We start from the raw sequence: 19,038 nt of genomic DNA on the forward strand, positions 1-19,038 counted from the left end.
CATCTGATTGGTTTTCCAGTTTATGGTAGGATTGTGTTTGCGTAGCCATGATACCCCTAGTATGACCGGAAAATGGGCAGCTCTTATTAGGTCGAACTGGATAGTCTCTGTATGTTGAAGCAACTTCATTGTCATGGGTGGAGTGGCAGGGGTAATCAGACCAGAACCTAAGGGCTTGCCATCAACTCCTTCCACCTTCTGGTTTTCATCTTTCTCTAGTCGTTCTATGCCAGATTGGTTTGCCCACATGATGTCCATAAAACATCCTGCTGCACCGCAGTCCAGTAAAGCTAGGACATCATAAGTTCTTTGATGAAGGGTGAGCTGGACTGCCAGAACCATGAGACGGTGTCCTCTGTGGATGAGATGGATGTTATCGACATTGAGACGCAGGGACCAGGAAATCCCCCTCGGTAACTTGTCCCCACTCATTCCGAGGTGGGGCGTTTCCCGACCGTCGTGGAGGTAATTCTGGACAGTCACGTAACAGGTGCTGGTTAAAACCACAATACAGACACAAATTATTGTCCTTTCTTCTCCTTCGTTCATCAGACGAAAGGGGCCCCCGGGTGGTACCTATCTGCATGGGTTCATCCTTGGTTTGATGGGTGGAGGAGGCAGTGGGTAGACAAGGCTTGGAGGAAATAGGTGTGAATCGACCTCTTCGTTTTTCTGAACGTCTCTCGGAAAGGCGGAAATCCAATTGGAGAACGGTAGACCACAATTCCGACAAGGTTGCAGGTCTGGGCAGGCGTGCCAATTCGTCTTTCAGTTCTTCTCTGAGGCCACGACGGAAAATGGTGTATTGAGCCGCCTCTTGCCACCCGGTATCAGCGGCGACCCTCTTAAAACGGGAAATGTAGGATAGCAAATCTGGGATACCCTGACGGATGTCAAGCAACTGCTCACTGGCTATCAAGGCTGTTTCTTGTCTCTCAAAGGCTTCTTTAAATTGTGCCGTAAAACCACTATAGTCTTGCAGCAGTGGGTTAGCACTGGTTACTAATGGGGTAGCCCATGCCAGTGCATTTCGAGTAAGGTTGGAAATGAGAAACCCTATGCAGGCATTATCGGAGGCATATGTCTGGGGTCTGAAAGTAAAATGTATTATACATGCCTCCATGAATTCTTTGAACTTCTGTGGAGAGCCGTCGTATTTACCCGATGCCAAAGGCATAGGGGGTAATTCTGCACGTGCTCTTTCTTGGTTATCAATGCGTTGCTTTAGGGCCGCGTTCTCTACCTTGACAGTTTGTAGTTCCTGTGTGAGATTATGTACCGCAGTTAGCAACTCCTGTATCTGTTCAGCTGTAGCCATTGTAGGATCATTTGGGCATTGCAATCTATCATGAATGTCAGGCTGATCACTTAATTCGTTGCAACCAGAATTGTCTTTATGCAGAACCCACTCCTCCTCACCTGATTCTTCTGTAGACTCCTCGCGTCTTCGCCCCTTTTTTCTTGTGGATTTCTTTTTTGAGAAGAGATATGGTCTTCCGCGGTTAGAAACCACCCTGTTCCCCCTAGTAAACCAGGGAAACAAGGGACACCCTTTCCGCAGAAGCCGTAGGAGAGGAAAAAAGCGTATGCTAAAAAAAAACTCTCTTTTGTATTTCGATCTTGTTGTGGAGCAAGGTTAACCAGACAAGTTGCTTTTCCAGGTATCCGAAGGAGAGGATGTTCCGGGTTGCAGAGGATCGCAGAGACCGCAGAGGATCACGTGAATGCCTAGCTGGGAGGGGAAAAGGTAAGAGTGGAATGCCGGAAGAGCGGCGGTAGACCGGGAAGAGGAAGAATGGAAGCGGAGACCGAAAAGGAAGAAGGAGAGAGAAAGTAAGAGGTCAGAACGGAGGAAGGATAATAGACCCGTAAAGAAAGGGTAAGGAAACAGGTAAGCACGGAAGAAGGTAAGCACAAAAGAGGAGGACCGAGGCACCGGGAAAAAACAAAAAAAAACAGGACGAGGAGAGAGGGAACGGGAGTGGAGGCAAAGAGCATATAGACGAAGGGAGAAAAAATACTACAGAACGCTAGGACGCGTGGAGACGAGGAAATAGCATAGGACCAAGGAGGGAAAGGGCACCTGATAGAGAAAAGCTAAGAAAGAAGGCAGAAAGGGAGTAGAACCGGCAAAAGACCGGCCAGAAGCGAGCAAGGAACTGGAGAGCGAGCGCTTGCGAAATGGAGCGTGAAAGCTTCAGTTGCAACGCGCCGGGCAAAACAAAGAGGCGTGGTTAAGAGCGAAACCAGGAAGAGGCTGGGAAAATACTAGAGCGTAGCAACAGGAAATGGGGAAAAAAGTGGAACAATCAATGGCGGCAGAGTTGCCATTGGCTTCTCAGACTCCAAGGGAATCTCCTTGCAAACGGCATGACAACTGTGTATGGTGCCAGATGGCATCCCGAGTGCAGAAGGACCCCCAATTGAGTCAATGCCTCAAGGAACACAGCCATGGGAGGCAGTAAACTCTGACTTTGGATCCACGGGAAGAAATGTTCGTTTCCTGGTGATGGTAGACCAGTGGTCTAGGTACCCAGAAGTGGAATTTGTGGAGTCAGTGGCGTTAGATGATGTGGCGGTGGCATTTGACAAAATCTTTGTGACCCATAGCCTCCCGCAGACTTTGTGCTCAGACAATGGACTGCCTTTCCAAGGCAAGAGTTTAGCTGATTTCCTGAAAGAACATGGTGTTCACCACAGGAAAATCACCCTGGTGTGGCCTTGTGCGAATGGCGAGGTGATGCGATTTATGAGAATACTCAACAAAGTGTTCAGAATCGCCCACGGACTGGGTCAGTGCCTTTGCAGGGAACTGTTCCTTTAGGAGTATCAATCGACTCTGCACTGCTCGACTGGGGTGGCCCCCGCGGAAACCAGGTTCAGGAGGTGCCAATGGCGCTTGCTATCCAATGCAAAAGACAGGTAGCCTGGTGTTATTGACAATGCTCAGGTGGAAGAACAGAGGAGGTGTTGAAATGAGAGCGAGAGCATGAGAAGGGGGCTTCAGCAGTAGCAGTTGGCCCCAGGAGATGAGGTGATTGTAAAGAATGGACATCCCCCAAGGAAAATGTCACTAACGTATGAGTCGAGCCCTATGGATGTGGTCGCTGTGAAGCGGTCGATGGTGATGGCTTCTTATGGGACAGAAAAGGTGACCAGAAATGCCAGCTTTTCAAGAGGCTAGGAGAAGTTTGAGTGGGTGGTAGTTACTGCGAAAATGTTATTTATTTGTTATGAAAAAGGAGGAGTGTGGTGTTCCCTTTAAGTTGCGCACGCGGCAGAGTGATGTAACTCTGTCGCGTGCTTTGTATCCCGCCACACGGGATGTCCCAACCACAGGAGTTACCTACCACAGGGTATGCAGTGATTTTAATGAGAAAAGAAATAACAACATATCAAAAAATAAATACATGGGCGTTGGGGTAAAGGCTTAAGAGGTGAGGCGTGGGAATCCAGGGTGGTATCGAATGCTGGGAACTGACACTGGGGGCGGTCATCAGAAACGCAGCGTATCCCGGCAGATGTAGGCACGGATTGGGGGCTGGCAATGCTCCTAGAAGAAACTGCCGACTTTATAGCTCCAGAACTGTAGCTATAAAGTCGTCAGTTTCCTTGTTAAAAGGTCTGCTTATTGTAAGCGACATTCGGCTTGTTTTTGACCAAAGTCGTTTATAATATTTTGATGTTGCTTGTGAAGGTTTATGTCCGCTTGTTTGCGTAGCCGCTGTGCTCATTACGTCATGGCTACAGAGCGTCCTGGGCTGCTGGCAGCCCTGTAACGACCTGCAAATAACCCTTTACTTTTTGTCTTGCTCTGAGTGCAGTCTTCGTTTGCAACGACCCCTCACAGATTGTTACCTAGCAACAAGGGTCCTCTCAGTGCCGAATGACCAAACATTTGCAAAAGAAGAGAAGACTCCCTTTTCAAGATTGCTCATGGTGTCTATGAATAACATACAAAAAAGCGATTCCTATGTACGGATAAACAACAGTAAGCTGAAGTTTTGTCACAAATGTAATATTTATGCAAGTGACTTTAAGACTCATTTTTTTAGTGTTTTTCAAAGTGATTAAAGTACAGTGGTGTAATAAGAAAAAAAAATACGGTTTGCGTTATTTTGCATTTTGGTACTTTTTGTTTTCCATTCTTTTGAACTGAACATGTTTGTCTTGGAGACTCAGTGCCTGTCGGACCAGCTGGGTTGACATGTTTGTCTGAGAATGCACATTGTAAAGTTGCTTTCATACGAAGTGTGTGTTTTGCAAGTAAACTATCAGACTTCTCAAGTTTCCTGTGGCCACGCGTGAGGTCACCCAGATGTGTTTTCCCCCTTGGATTCTGGCTCTTACAGTTTTTTCAGGTCTGGATGGCTATCTCACACGTCATGCCGCGGGAAACCCGAGAGCACTGCTATATAAGACAGTATTCTGTAGATGTTGTACGTGCAAGCTTAGAAAGTATGCATTCAATTGCTCAATCTGTAGGGGTGGGTTAAAATCCCAGCTTCACCGTTTAACCAAAGTGTGTGATCATGAGCAAATGCTATCATTTCCCTAGTATAGAGGACTGTCTTCAGCAGCGCCAACATTCATGTTCTTCCCATTTTGCTGCCAGTCACCAAAGTGTCATGAGCAGTCCAGAGTGTTGCCTCACATTAGAATGAGTGAAACCCTTTTTCCAAACCCTGTTAGGCTCTGTTTTGGGTCTTGTATAGCACATGGAAGCTATTTGATGTTCCCCAGTAAAGACTGAGGTCCTGTAAGCAGAGACCGCCTGCAGGAGAATCACCATTAAACCATGATGATCGCTTCAAGGTTCAGCCTACCTCACCTGTGTGTACCCACCACTCAACGCCACGCATATACTACCTCACCATTCAAACTCATCTAGCACCCACCTTCATCACTCAACCCCATGGAGACTCAACCCCGACAGGCACTGATACTCTTCAAGAACAGTGCAGCATTGCCAACTGACACTTTAAGAGCTGCCCGACAGGCACTGAGTCTCCATGGGCAGTGCAGCATTGCCGACCGAGACTTGAAGAGCTGGCCCGACAGGCACTGAGTCTCCATGGACAGTGCAGCATTGCCAACCGACACTTCAAGAGCTGGCCCGACAGGCACTGAGTCTCTCCACGGACAGTGCAGCATTGCCAACTGACAATTTAAGAGCTGCTCCGACAGGCACTGAGTCTCCATGGACAGTGCCGCATTGCCAACTGGCGCTTTAAGAGCTGGCCTGACAGGCACTAAGTCTCTATGGACAGTGCAGCATTGCCAACTGGCGCTTTAAGAGCTGGCCTGACAGGCACCAATTCTCCATGGGCAGTGCAGCATTTCCGACTGACACTTCAAGAGCTGGCCCAACAGGCACTGAGTCTCTCCATGGACAGTGCAGCATTGCCAACTGACACTTTCAGAGCTGTCCGACAGGCGCTGAGTCTCCATGGACAGTGCCACATTGCCAACTGGTGCTTTAAGAGCTGGCCCGACAGGCACTGAGTCTCCAAGGACAGTGCAGCATTGCCAACCGACACTTCAAGAGCTGGCCCAACAGGCACTGAGTCTCTCCACGGACAGTGTAGCATTGCCAACTGACAATTTAAGAGCTGGCCCGACAGGTACTGAGTCTCTCCACGGACAGTGCAGCATTGCCAAATGACAATTTAAGAGCTGCCCGACAGGCACTGAGTCTCCATGGACAGTGCCGCATTGCCAACTGGCGCTTTAAGAACTGGCCCGACAGGCGCTGAGTCTCTCCATGGACAGTGCTGCATTGCCAACTGACGCTTTAAGAGCTGCCCCGACAGGCACTGAGTCTCCATGGAAGTGCAGCATTGCCAACCGGTGCTTTAAGAGTTTTGCCCGACAGGCACTGAGTCTCCATGGACAGTGCAGCATTGCCAACTGGCGCTTTAAGAGCTGGTCCGACAGGCACTGAGTCTCCATTGACAGTGCAGCATTGCCAACCAACACTTCAAGAGCTGGCCCGATAGGACTGAGTCTCTCCATGGACAAAGCAGCATTGCCAACTGGCGCTTTAAGTGCTGGCCCGACAGGCACTGAGTCTCTCCATGGACAGTGCAGCGTTGTCAACTGGCGCTTTAAGAGCTGGCCCGATAGGTGCTGGGTCTCCATGGACAGTGCCGCATTGCCAACTGGCGCTTTAAGAACTGGCCCGACACGCACTGAGTCTCCATGGACAGTACAGCACTGCCAACCGACGGTACAAGAGCTGGCCCGACAGGCACTGAGTCCCTCCATGGACAGTGTAGCATTGCCAACTGGTGCTTTAAGAGCTGCCCGACAGGCACTTAAGAGCTGTCCCGACAGGCACTGAGTCTCCATGGACAGTGCAGCATTGCCAACTGGCGCTTTAAGAGCTGGCCCGACAGGCACTGAGTCCCTGCATGGACAGTGTAGCATTGTCAACTGTTGCTTTAAGAGCTGGCCCGACAGGCACAGCGTCTCCATGGACAGTGCTGCATTGCCAACTGACACTTCAAGAACTGGCCCGACAGGCACTGAGTCTCTCCATGGACAGTGCAGCATTGCCAACCGATGCTTTAAAAGCTGGCCCGACAGGCGCTGAGTCTCCATGGACAGTGCCGCATGGCCAACTGGCGCTTTAAGAGCTGGCCCAACAGGCACTGAGTCTCTCCATGGACAGTGCTGCATTGCCAGCTGGCGCTTTAAAAGCTGGCCCGACAGGCACTGAGTCTCTCCATGGACAGTGCAGCATTGCCAACTGGTGCTTTTAAGAGCTGCCCCGACACGCACTGAGTCTCTCCATGGACAGTGCTGCATTGCCAGCTGGTGCTTTAAAAGCTGGCCCGACAGGCACTGAGTCTCTCCAGGGACAGTGCAGCATTGCCAACTGGTGCTTTTAAGAGCTGCCCCGACAGGCACTGAGTCTCTCCATGGACAGTGCTGCATTGCCAGCTGGCGCTTTAATAGCTGGCCCGACAGGCACTGAGTCTCTCCATGGACAGTGCTGCATTGCCAGCTGGTGCTTTAAGAGCTGGCCCGACAGGCGCTGAGTCTCTATGGACAGTGCCGCATTGCCAACTGGCGCTTTAAGAGCTGGCCCAACAGGCACTGAGTCTCTCCATGGACAGTGCTGCATTGCCAGCTGGCGCTTTAAAAGCTGGCCCGACAGGCACTGAGTCTCTCCATGGACAGTGCATCATTGCCAACTGGTGCTTTTAAGAGCTGCCCCAACAGGCACTGAGTTTCCATGGGCAGTGCACCATTGCCGACTGACACTTCAAGAGCTGACCCGACAGGCACTGAGTCTCCATGGACAGTGCAGCATTGCCAGCCGACACTTTAAGAGCTGCCACAACAGGCGCTGAGTCTCCATGGACAGTGCCGCATTGCCAACTGGCACTCTAAGAGCTGGCCTGACAGGTGCTGAGTCTCCATGGACAATGCAGCATTGCCAACTGGCACTTTAAGAGCTGGCCCGACAGGCAGTGAGTCTCCATGGACAGTGCCGCATTGCCAACTGGCGCTTTAAGAGCTGACCCGACAGGCAGTGAGTCTCTCCATGGACAGTGCTGCATTGCCAACTGACGCTTTAAGAGCTGCCCGACAGGAAGTGAGTCTCCATGGACAGTGCAGCATTGCCAACTGGCGCTTTAAGAGCTTTGCCCGACAGGCACTGAGTCTCCATGGACAGTGCAGCATTGCCAACTGGCGCTTTAAGAGCTGGTCCGACAGGCACTGAGTCTCCATGGACAGTGCAGCATTGCCAACAGACACTTCAAGAGCTGGCCCGACAGGCACTGAGTCCCTCCATGGACAGTGTAGCATTGCCAACTGGTACTTTAAGAGCTGCCCGACAGGCACTTAAGAGCTGTCCCGACAGGCACTGAGTCTCCATGGACAGTGCAGCACTGCCAACTGACGGTTCAAGAGCTGGCCCGACAGGCACTGAGTCCCTCCATGGACAGTGTAGCATTGTCAACTGGTGCTTTAAGAGCTGGCCCGACAGGCACTGAGTCTCCATGGACAGTGCTGCATTGCCAACTGTTGCTTTAAGAGCTGGCCCGACAGGCACAGCGTCTCCATGGACAGTGCTGCATTGCCAACTGACACTTCAAGAACTGGCCCGACAGGCACTGAGTCTCTCCATGGACAGTGCAGCATTGCCAACTGGTGCTTTAAGAGCTGGCCCGACAGGCGCTGAGTCTCCATGGACAGTGCCGCATTGCCAACTGGCGCTTTAAGAGCTTGCCCAACAGGCACTGAGTCTCTCCATGGACAGTGCTGCATTGCCAGCTGGCACTTTAAAAGCTGGCCCGACAGGCACTGAGTCTCTCCATGGACAGTGCTGCTTTGCCAGCTGGTGCTTTAAGAGCTGGCCCGACAGGCGCTGAGTCTCCATGGACAGTGCCGCATTGCCAACTGGTGCTTTAAGAGCTGGCCCAACAGGCACTGAGTCTCTCCATGGACAGTGTTGCATTGCCAGTTGGCGCTTTAAAAGCTGGCCCGACAGGCACTGAGTTTCCATGGACAGTGCAGCATTGCCAACTGGTGCTTTTAAGAGCTGCCCCGACAGGCACTGAGTTTCCATGGGCAGTGCACCATTGCCGACTGACACTTCAAGAGCTGGCCCGACAGGCACTGAGTCTCCATAGACAGTGCAGCATTGCCAGCTGACACTTTAAGAGCTGCCCCAACAGGTACTGAGTCTCCATGGACAGTGCCGCATTGCCAACTGGCACTTTAAGAGCTGGCCTGACAGGTGCTGAGTCTCCATGGACATTGCAGCATTGCCAACTGGCACTTTAAGAGCTGGCCCGACAGGCAGTGAGTCTCCATGGACAGTGCTGCATTGCCAACTGGCGCTTTAAGAGCTTTGCCCGACAGGCCCTGAGTCTCCATGGACAGTGCAGCATTGCCAAATGGCGCTTTAAAAGCTGGTCCGACAGGCACTGAGTCTCCATGGACAGTGCAGCATTGCCAACTGACACTTCAAGAGCTGGCCCGACAGGCACTGAGTCTCTCCATGGACAGTGCAGCATTGCCAACTGGCGCTTTAAGAGCTGGCCCGATAGGCGCTGAGTCTCCATGGACAGTGCCGCATTGTCAACTGCCGCATTAAGAACTGGCCCGACGGGCACTGAGTCTCCATGGACAATGCAGCACTGCCAACCGACGGTTCAAGAGCTGGCCCGACAGGCACTGAGTCCCTCTATGGATAGTGTAGCATTGCCAACAAGTGCTTTAAGAGCTGCCCGACAGGCACTTAAGAGCTGCCTTGACAGGCACTGAGTCTCCATGGACAGTGCAGCATTGCCAACTGGCACTTTAAGATCTGGCCTGACAGGCACTGAGTCTCCATGGACAGTGCAGCACTGCCAACCGACGGTTCAAGAGGTGGCCTGACAGGCACTGAGTCCCTCCATGGACAGTGTAGCATTGCAAACTGGTGCTTTTACAGCTGGCCCGACAGGCACTGAGTCTCCATGGACAGTGCTGCATTGCCAACTGACGCTTTAAGACCTGCCCCGACAGGCACTGAGTCTCCATGGACAGTGCAGCATTGCCAACTGGCGCTTTAAGAGCTGGCCCGAAAGGCACTGAGTCTCCATGGACAGTGCAGCACTGCCAACCGACGGTTCAAGAGCTGGCCCAACAGGCACTGAGTCCCTTCATGGACAGTGTAGCATTGCCAACTGGTGCTCTAAGAGCTGGCCCGACAGGCACTGAGTCTCCATGGACAGCGCTGCATTGCCAACTGGTGCTTTGGGAGCTGGCCAGCGTCTCCATGGACAGTGCTGCATTGCCAACCGACACTTCAAGAACTGGTCTGACAGGCACTGAGTCTCTCCATGGACACTGCAGCATTGCCAACTGGTGCTTTAAGAGCTGGCTCGAATGGCACTGAGTCTCCATGGACAGTGCTGCATTGCCAACTGGTGCTTTAAGAGCTGGCCCGACAGACGCTGAGTCTCCATGGACAGTGCCGCATTGCCAACCGGCGCTTTAGGAGCTGGTCCAACAGGCACTGAGTCTCTCCATGGACAGTGCCGCATTGCCAACTGGCGCTTTAAGAGCTGGCCCAACAGGCACTGAGTCTCTCCATGGACAGTGCAGCATTGCCAACTGGTGCTTTTAAGAGCTGCCTCGACAGGCACCGAGTCTCCATGGACAGTGCAGCATTGCCAAATGGCGCTTTAAGAGCTGGCCCGACAGGTAGGGAGTCTCCATGGACAGTGCCGCATTGCCAACTGGTGCTTTAAAAGCTAGCCCAACAGGAGCCGAGTCTCTCCATGGACAGTGCCGCATTGCCAACGGACGCTTTAAGAGCTGCCCCGACAGGCACTGAGTCTACATGGACAGTGCAGCATTGCCATCTGGCGCTTTAAGAACTGGCCTGACAGGTGCTGAATCTCCATGGACAGTGCAGAATTGCCAACTGGCGCTTCAAGAGCTGGCCCGAAAGGGACTGAGTCGCTCCATGAACAGTGCAGCATTGCCAACTTGTGCTTTAAGAGCTCTCTCCAGGGACAGTTCACATTGCGAAATGGCGCTTTAAGAGCTGGCCCGACAGGTAGGGAGTCTCCATGGACAGTGCCGCATTGCCAACTGGTGCTTTAAAAGCTAGCCCAACAGGCGCCGAGTCTCTCCATGGACAGTGCCGCATTGCCAACGGACGCTTTAAGAGCTGCCCCGACAGGCACTGAGTCTACATGGACAGTGCAGCATTGCCAACTGGCACTTTAAGAACTAGCCTGACAGGTGCTGAATCTCCATGGACAGTGCAGAATTGCCAACTGGCGCTTCAAGAGCTGGCCCGAAAGGGACTGAGTCTCTCCATGGACAGTGCAGCATTGCCAACTTGTGCTTTAAGAGCTCTCTCCAGGGACAGTTCACATTGCCAACTGGCACTTTAAGAGCTGGCCCGACAGGCACAGTCTCCATGGTCAGTGCTGCATTGCCAACCAACACTTCAAGAGCTGGCCCAACAGGCACTGAATCTCTCCATGGAGAGTGCAACATTGCCAACCGGCGCTTTAAAAGCTGGCCCAACAGGCGCTGAGTCTCTCCATGGACAATGCGCATTGCCAACCGGTGCTTTAAGAGCTGGCCCAACAGGCGCTGAGTCTCCATGGACAGTGCTGCATTGCCAACTGGAGCTTTAAGAGCTGGACCCACAGGCGCTGAGTCTCACCATGGACAGAGCCGCATTGCAAACCGGCTCTTTAAGAGCTGGCCCGGCAGGCGCTGAGTCTCCATGGACAGTGCTGCATGTTCAACTGGCGCTTTTAGAGCTGGCCCGACATGGAATTAATCTCACCATGGACAGTGCCGCATTGCCAACTGCCGCTTTTAGAACTGTCCGACAGGCACTGAGTCTTCCTGCTTTTAGAGCTGGCCACAAAGGCCCTGAGTCTCCATGGACAGTGCCGCATTGCCAACTGGTGCTTTAAGAACTGGCCCGACGGGCACTGAGTCTCCATGGACAATGAAGCACTGCCAACCGACGGTTCAAGAGCTGGCCCGACAGGCACTGAGTCCCTCCATGGATAGTGTAACATTGCCAACAAGTGCTTTAAGAGCTGCCCGACAGGCACTTAAGAGCTGCCTTGACAGGCACTGAGTCTCCATGGACAGTGCAGCATTGCCAACTGGCACTTTAAGAGCTGGCCTGACAGGCACTGAGTCTCCATGGACAGTGCAGCACTGCCAACCGACGGTTCAAGAGGTGGCCTGACAGGCACTGAGTCCCTCCATGGACAGTGTAGCATTGCAAACTGGTGCTTTAACAGCTGGCCCGACAGGCACTGAGTCTCCATGGACAGTGCTGCATTGCCAACTGACGCTTTAAGAGCTGCCCCGACAGGCACTGAGTCTCCATGGACAGTGCAGCATTGCCAACTGGCGCTTTAAGAGCTGGCCCGAAAGGCACTGAGTCTCCATGGACAGTGCAGCACTGCCAACCGACAGTTCAAGAGCTGGCCCAACAGGCACTGAGTCCCTCCATGGACAGTGTAGCATTGCCAACTGGTGCTCTAAGAGCTGGCCCGACAGGCACTGAGTCTCCATGGACAGTGCTGCATTGCCAACTGGTGCTTTGAGAGCTGGCCAGCGTCTCCATGGACAGTGCTGCATTGCCAACCGACACTTCAAGAACTGGTCCGACAGGCACTGAGTCTCTCCATGGACAGTGCAGCATTGCCAACTGGTGCTTTAAGAGCTGGCTCGAATGGCACTGAGTCTCCATGGACAGTGCAGCATTGCCAAATGGCGCTTTAAGAGCTGGCCCGACAGGTAGGGAGTCTCCATGGACAGTGCCGCATTGCCAACTGGTGCTTTAAAAGCTAGCCCAACAGGCGCCGAGTCTCTCCATGGACAGTGCCGCATTGCCAACGGACGCTTTAAGAGTTGCCCCGACAGGCACTGAGTCTACATGGACAGTGCAGCATTGCCAACTGGCGCTTCAAGAACTGGCCTGACAGGTGCTGAATCTCCATGGACAGTGCAGAATTGCCAACTGGCGCTTCAAGAGCTGGCCCGAAAGGGACTCAGTCTCTCCATGGACAGTGCAGCATTGCCAACTTGTGCTTTAAGAGCTCTCTCCAGGGACAGTTCACATTGCCAAATGGCGCTTTAAGAGCTGGCCCGACAGGTAGGGAGTCTCCATGGACAGTGCCGCATTGCCAACTGGTGCTTTAAAAGCTAGCCCAACAGGCGCCGAGTCTCTCCATGGACAGTGCCGCATTGCCAACGGACGCTTTAAGAGCTGCCCCGACAGGCACTGAGTCTACATGGACAGTGCAGCATTGCCAACTGGCGCTTTGAGAACTGGCCTGACAGGTGCTGAATCTCCATGGACAGTGCAGAATTGCCAACTTGCGCTTCAAGAGCTGGCCCGAAAGGGACTGAGTCTCTCCATGGACAGTGCAGCATTGCCAACTTGTGCTTTAAGAGCTCTCTCCAGGGACAGTTCACATTGCCAACTGGCACTTTAAGAGCTGGCCCGACAGGCACAGAGTCTCCATGGTCAGTGCTGCATTGCCAACCAACACTTCAAGAGCTGGCCCAACAGGCACTGAATCTCTCCATGGACAGTGCAACATTGCCAACCGGCGCTTTAAGAGCTGGCCCAACAGGCGCTGAGTCTCTCCATGGACAATGCGCATTGCCAACCGGTGCTTTAAGAGCTGGCCCAACAGGCGCTGAGTCTCACCATGGACAGAGCCACATTGCAAACCGGCTCTTTAAGAGCTGGCCCGACAGGCGCTGAGTCTCCATGGACAGTGCTGCATGTTCAACTGGCGCTTTTAGAGCTGGCCCGACATGGAATTAATCTCCCCATGGACAGTGCCGCATTGCCAACTGCCGCTTTTAGAACTGGTCCGACAGGCACTGAGTCTTCCTGCTTTTAGAGCTGGCAACACAGGCCCTGAGTCTCCATGGACAGTGCCGCATTGCCAACTGGCGTTTTTAGAGCTGGCCCGACAGGCACTGAGTCTCCATGGACAGTGCTGCATTGCCAACTGGTGCTTTGAGAGCTGGCCAGACAGGCACAGCGTCTCCATGGACAGTGCTGCATTGCCAACCGACACTTCAAGAACTGGTCCGACAGGCACTGAGCCTCTCCATGGACAGTGCAGCATTGCCAACTGGTGCTTTAAGAGCTGGCTCGAATGGCACTGAGGCTCCATGGACAGTGCTGCATTGCCAACTGGTGCTTTAAGAGCTGGCCCGACAGGCGCTGAGTCTCCATGGACAGTGCCGCATTGCCAACCGGCGCTTTAGGAGCTGGCCCAACAGGCACTGAGTCTCTCCATGGACAGTGCCGCATTGCCAACTGGCGCTTTAAGAGCTGGCCCAACAGGCACTGAGTCTCTCCATGGACAGTGCAGCATTGCCAACTGGTGCTTTTAAGAGCTGCCCCGACAGGCACTGAGTCTCCATGGACAGTGCAGCATTGCCAACTGGCGCTTTAAGAGCTGGTCCGACAGGCAGGGAGTCTCCATGGACAGTGCCGCATTTCCAACTGGTGCTTTAACCGCTAGCCCAACAGGTGCAGAGTCTCTCCATGGACAGTGCCGCATTGCCAACTGACGCTTTAAGAGCTGCCCCGACAGGCACTGAGTCTACATGGACAGTGCAGCATTGCCAACTGGCGCTTTAAGAACTGGCCTGACAGGCGCTGAATCTCTATGGACAGTGCAGAATTGCCAACTGGCGCTTCAAGAGCTGGCCCGACAGGAACTGAGTCTCTCCATGGACAGTGCAGCATTGCCAACTTGTGCTTTAAGAGCTCTCTCCAGGGACAGTTCGCATTGCCAACTGGCACTTTAACAGCTGGCCCGACAGGCACAGAGTCTCCATGGTCAGTGCTGCATTGCCAACCAACACTTCAAGAGCTGGCCCGACAGGCGCTGAGTCTCTCCATGGACAATGCTGCATTGCCAACCGGTGCTTTAAGAGCTGGCCCAACAGGCACTAAGTCTCCATGGACAGTGCTGCATTGCCAACTGGAGCTTTAAGAGCTGGCCCGACAGGCGCTGATTCTCTATGGACAGTGCTGCATGTTCAACTGGTGCTTTTAGAGCTGGCCCAACATGGAATGAATCTCACCATGGACAGTGCCGCATTGCCAACTGCCGCTTTTAGAGCTGGTCCGACAGGCACTGAGTCTTCCTGCTTTTAGAGCTGGCCCCACAGGCACTGAGTCTCCATGGACAGTGCCGCATTGCCAACTGGCGTTTTTAGAGCTGGCCCGACAGGCACTGAGTCAGGCACTGAGTCTCCATGGACAGTGCTGCATTGCCAACTGGCGCTTTTAGAGCTGGCCCAACAGGCACTGAGTCTCCATGGACAGTGGCGCATTGCCAATTGCCGCTTTAAGAGCTGGCCCGACAGGCACTGAGTCTCCATGGACAGTGCAGCATTGCCAACTGGCACTTTTAGAGCTGTTCAGACAGGCACAGAGTCTCCATGGACAGTGCCGCATTTCCAACTGGTGCTTTTAGAGCTGGCCCGACAGGCACTGAGTCTCCATGGACAGTGCCACATTGCCGACTGAGACTTCAAGAGCTGGCCCGACAGGCAGTGAGTCTCCATGGACAGTGCTGCATTGCCAACTGGCGCTTTTAGAGCTGGCCCAACAGGCACTGAGTCTCCATGGACAGTGCCGCATTGCCAACTGACACTTTCAGAGCTGCCCGACAGGCACTGAGTCTCCATGGACAGTGCTGCATTGCCAACTGGCGCTTTAAGAGCTGGCCCGACAGGCGCTGAGTCTCCATGGACAGTGCCGCATTGCCAACCGGCGCTTTAGGAGCTGGCCCAACAGGCACTGAGTCTCTCCATGGACAGTGCCGCATTGCCAACTGGCGCTTTAAGAGCTGGCCCAACAGGCACTGAGTCTCTCCATGGACAGTGCAGCATTGCCAACTGGTGCTTTTAAGAGCTGCCCCGACAGGCACTGAGTCTCCATGGACAGTGCAGCATTGCCAACTGGCGCTTTAAGAGCTGGTCCGACAGGCAGGGAGTCTCCATGGACAGTGCCGCATTTCCAACTGGTGCTTTAACCGCTAGCCCAACAGGTGCAGAGTCTCTCCATGGACAGTGCCGCATTGCCAACTGACGCTTTAAGAGCTGCCCCGACAGGCACTGAGTCTACATGGACAGTGCAGCATTGCCAACTGGCGCTTTAAAAACTGGCCTGACAGGCGCTGAATCTCTATGGACAGTGCAGAATTGCCAACTGGCGCTTCAAGAGCTGGCCCGACAGGAACTGAGTCTCTCCATGGACAGTGCAGCATTGCCAACTTGTGCTTTAAGAGCTCTCTCCAGGGACAGTTCGCATTTCCAACTGGCACTTTAACAGCTGGCCCGACAGGCACAGAGTCTCCATGGTCAGTGCTGCATTGCCAACCAACACTTCAAGAGCTGGCCCGACAGGCGCTGAGTCTCTCCATGGACAATACTGCATTGCCAACCGGTGCTTTAAGAGCTGGCCCAACAGGCACTAAGTCTCCATGGACAGTGCTGCATTGCCAACTGGAGCTTTAAGAGCTGGCCCGACAGGCGCTGAGTCTCTATGGACAGTGCTGCATGTTCAACTGGTGCTTTTAGAGCTGGCCCAACATGGAATGAATCTCACCATGGACAGTGCCGCATTGCCAACTGCCGCTTTTAGAGCTGGTCCGACAGGCACTGAGTCTTCCTGCTTTTAGAGCTGGCCCCACAGGCACTGAGTCTCCATGGACAGTGCCGCATTGCCAACTGGCGTTTTTAGAGCTGGCCCGACAGGCACTGAGTCAGGCACTGAGTCTCCATGGACAGTGCTGCATTGCCAACTGGCGCTTTTAGAGCTGGCCCAACAGGCACTGAGTCTCCATGGACAGTGGCGCATTGCCAATTGCCGCTTTAAGAGCTGGCCCGACAGGCACTGAGTCTCCATGAACAGTGCAGCATTGCCAACTGGCACTTTTAGAGCTGTTCAGACAGGCACAGAGTCTCCATGGACAGTGCCGCATTTCCAACTGGTGCTTTTAGAGCTGGCCCGACAGGCACTGAGTCTCCATGGACAGTGCCACATTGCCGACTGAGACTTCAAGAGCTGGCCCGACAGGCAGTGAGTCTCCATGGACAGTGCCGCATTGCCAACTGACACTTTCAGAGCTGCCCGACAGGCACTGAGTCTCCATGGACAGTGCTGCATTGCCAACTGGCGCTTTTAGAGCTGGCCCGACAGGCACTGAGTCTCCATGGACAGTGCCGCATTGCCGACTGAGACTTCAAGAGCTGGCCCGACAGGCACTGAGTCTCCATGGACAGTGCTGCATTGCCAACTGGCACTTTTAGAGCTGACCCAACAGGCACTGAGTCTCCATGGACAGTGCTGCATTGCCAACTGACACTTTCAGAGCTGCCCGACAGGCACTGAGTCACCATGGACAGTGCTGCATTGCCAACTGACACTTTCAGAGCTGCCCGACAGGCACTGAGTCTCCATGGACAGTGCCGCATTGCCATCTGACACTTTCAGAGCTGCCCGACAGGCACTGAGTCTCCATGGACAGTGCCGCATTGCCATCTGGCGCTTTAAGAGCTGGCTCGACAGGACTGAGTCTCCATGGACAGTGCTGCATTGCCAACTGGCGCTTTAAGAGCTGGTCCGACAGGCAGGGAGTCTCCATGGACAGTGCCGCATTTCCAACTGGTGCTTTAACCGCTAGCCCAACAGGTGCCGAGTCTCTCCATGGACAGTGCCGCATTGCCAACGGACGCTTTAAGAGCTGCCCCGACAGGCACTGAGTCTACATGGACAGTGCAGCATTGCCAACTGGCGCTTTAAGAACTGGCCTGACAGGCGCTGAATCTCTATGGATAGTGCAGAATTGCCAACTGGCGCTTCAAGAGCTGGGCCGACAGGAACTGAGTCTCTCCATGGACAGTGCAGCATTGCCAACGTGTGCTTTAAGAGCTCTCTCCAGGGACAGTTCGCATTGCCAACTGGCACTTTAACAGCTGGCCCGACAGGCACAGAGTCTCCATGGTCAGTGCTGCATTGCCAACCAACACTTCAGGAGCTGGCCCGACAGGCACTGAGTCTCTCCATGGACAATGCCGCATTGCCAACCGGTGCTTTAAGAGCTGGCCCAACAGGCACTAAGTCTCCATGGACAGTGCTGCATATCCAACTGGAGCTTTAAGAGCTGGCCCGACAGGCGCTGAGTCTCCATGGACAGTGCTGCATGTTCAACTGGTGCTTTTAGAGCTGGCCCAACATGGAATGAATCTCACCATGGACAGTGCCGCATTGCCAACTGCCGCTTTTAGAGCTGGTCCGACAGGCACTGAGTCTTCCTGCTTTTAGAGCTGGCCCCACAGGCACTGAGTCTCCATGGACAGTGCCGCATTGCCAACTGGCGTTTTTAGAGCTGGCCCGACAAGCACTGAGTCAGGCACTGAGTCTCCATGGACAGTGCCGCATTGCCAACTGGCGCTTTTAGAGCTGGCCCAACAGGCACTGAGTCTCCATGGACAGTGGCGCATTGCCAACTGCCGCTTTAAGAGCTGGCCCGACAGGCACTGAGTCTCCATGGACAGTGCAGCATTGCCAACTGGCACTTTTAGAGCTGTTCAGACAGGCACTGAGTCTCCATGGACAGTGCCGCATTTCCAACTGGTGCTTTTAGAGCTGGCCCGACAGGCACTGAGTCTCCATGGACAGTGCCAAATTGCCGACTGAGACTTCAAAAGCTGGCCCGACAGGCAGTGAGTCTCCATGGACAGTGCTGCATTGCCAACTGGCGCTTTTAGAGCTGGCCCAACAGGCACTGAGTCTCCATGGACAGTGCTGCATTGCCAACTGACACTTTCAGAGCTGCTCGACAGGCACTGAGTCTCCATGGACAGTGCTGCATTGCCAACTGGCGCTTTTAGAGCTGGCCCGACAGGCACTGAGTCTCCATGGACAGTGCCGCATTGCCGACTGAGACTTCAAGAGCTGGCCCGACAGGCACTGAGTCTCCATGGACAGTGCTGCATTGCCAACTGGCACTTTTAGAGCTGGCCCAACAGGCACTGAGTCTCCATGGACAGTGCCGCATTGCCAACTGACACTTTCAGAGCTGCCCGACAGGCACTGAGTCTCCATGGACAGTGCCGCATTGCCATCTGGCGCTTTAAGAGCTGGCCCGACAGGCGCTGAGTCTCTATGGACAGTGCCGCATTGCCAACTGGCGCTTTTAGAGCTGGCCCGACAGGCGCTGAGTCTCCATGGACAGTGCAGCATTGCCAACTGGCGCTTTTAGAGCTGACACAACAGGCACTGAGTCTCCATGGACAGTGCCGCATTGCCATCTGGCGCTTTAAGAGCTGGCCCGACAGGCACTGAGTCTCCATGGACAGTGCTGCATTGCCAACTGGCGCTTTTAGAGCTGGCCCGACAGGCACTGAGTCTCCATGGACAGTGCTGCATTGCCAACTGGCGCTTTTAGAGCTGGCCCGACAGGCTATGGTGAGCTGCTATTGTTAGTCCCCCAAACGCCTTAAACA

General features: G+C 53.8%; 1 protein-coding gene across 1 annotated transcript in view; it reads left to right on the plus strand.

The window, feature by feature from the left end:
• The window catches only part of LOC138566825 (diamine acetyltransferase 1-like), a 355,000-nt gene that overhangs the window by 73,434 nt on the left and 262,528 nt on the right, over positions 1 to 19,038 (plus strand). The gene's annotated exons all lie outside the window — the stretch shown is intronic.

This window comes from Ambystoma mexicanum, chromosome 1p, assembly GCF_040938575.1.
Source record: "Ambystoma mexicanum isolate Mex_15411 chromosome 1p, UKY_AmexF1_1, whole genome shotgun sequence".
NCBI classification, from domain to species: domain Eukaryota; kingdom Metazoa; phylum Chordata; class Amphibia; order Caudata; family Ambystomatidae; genus Ambystoma; species Ambystoma mexicanum.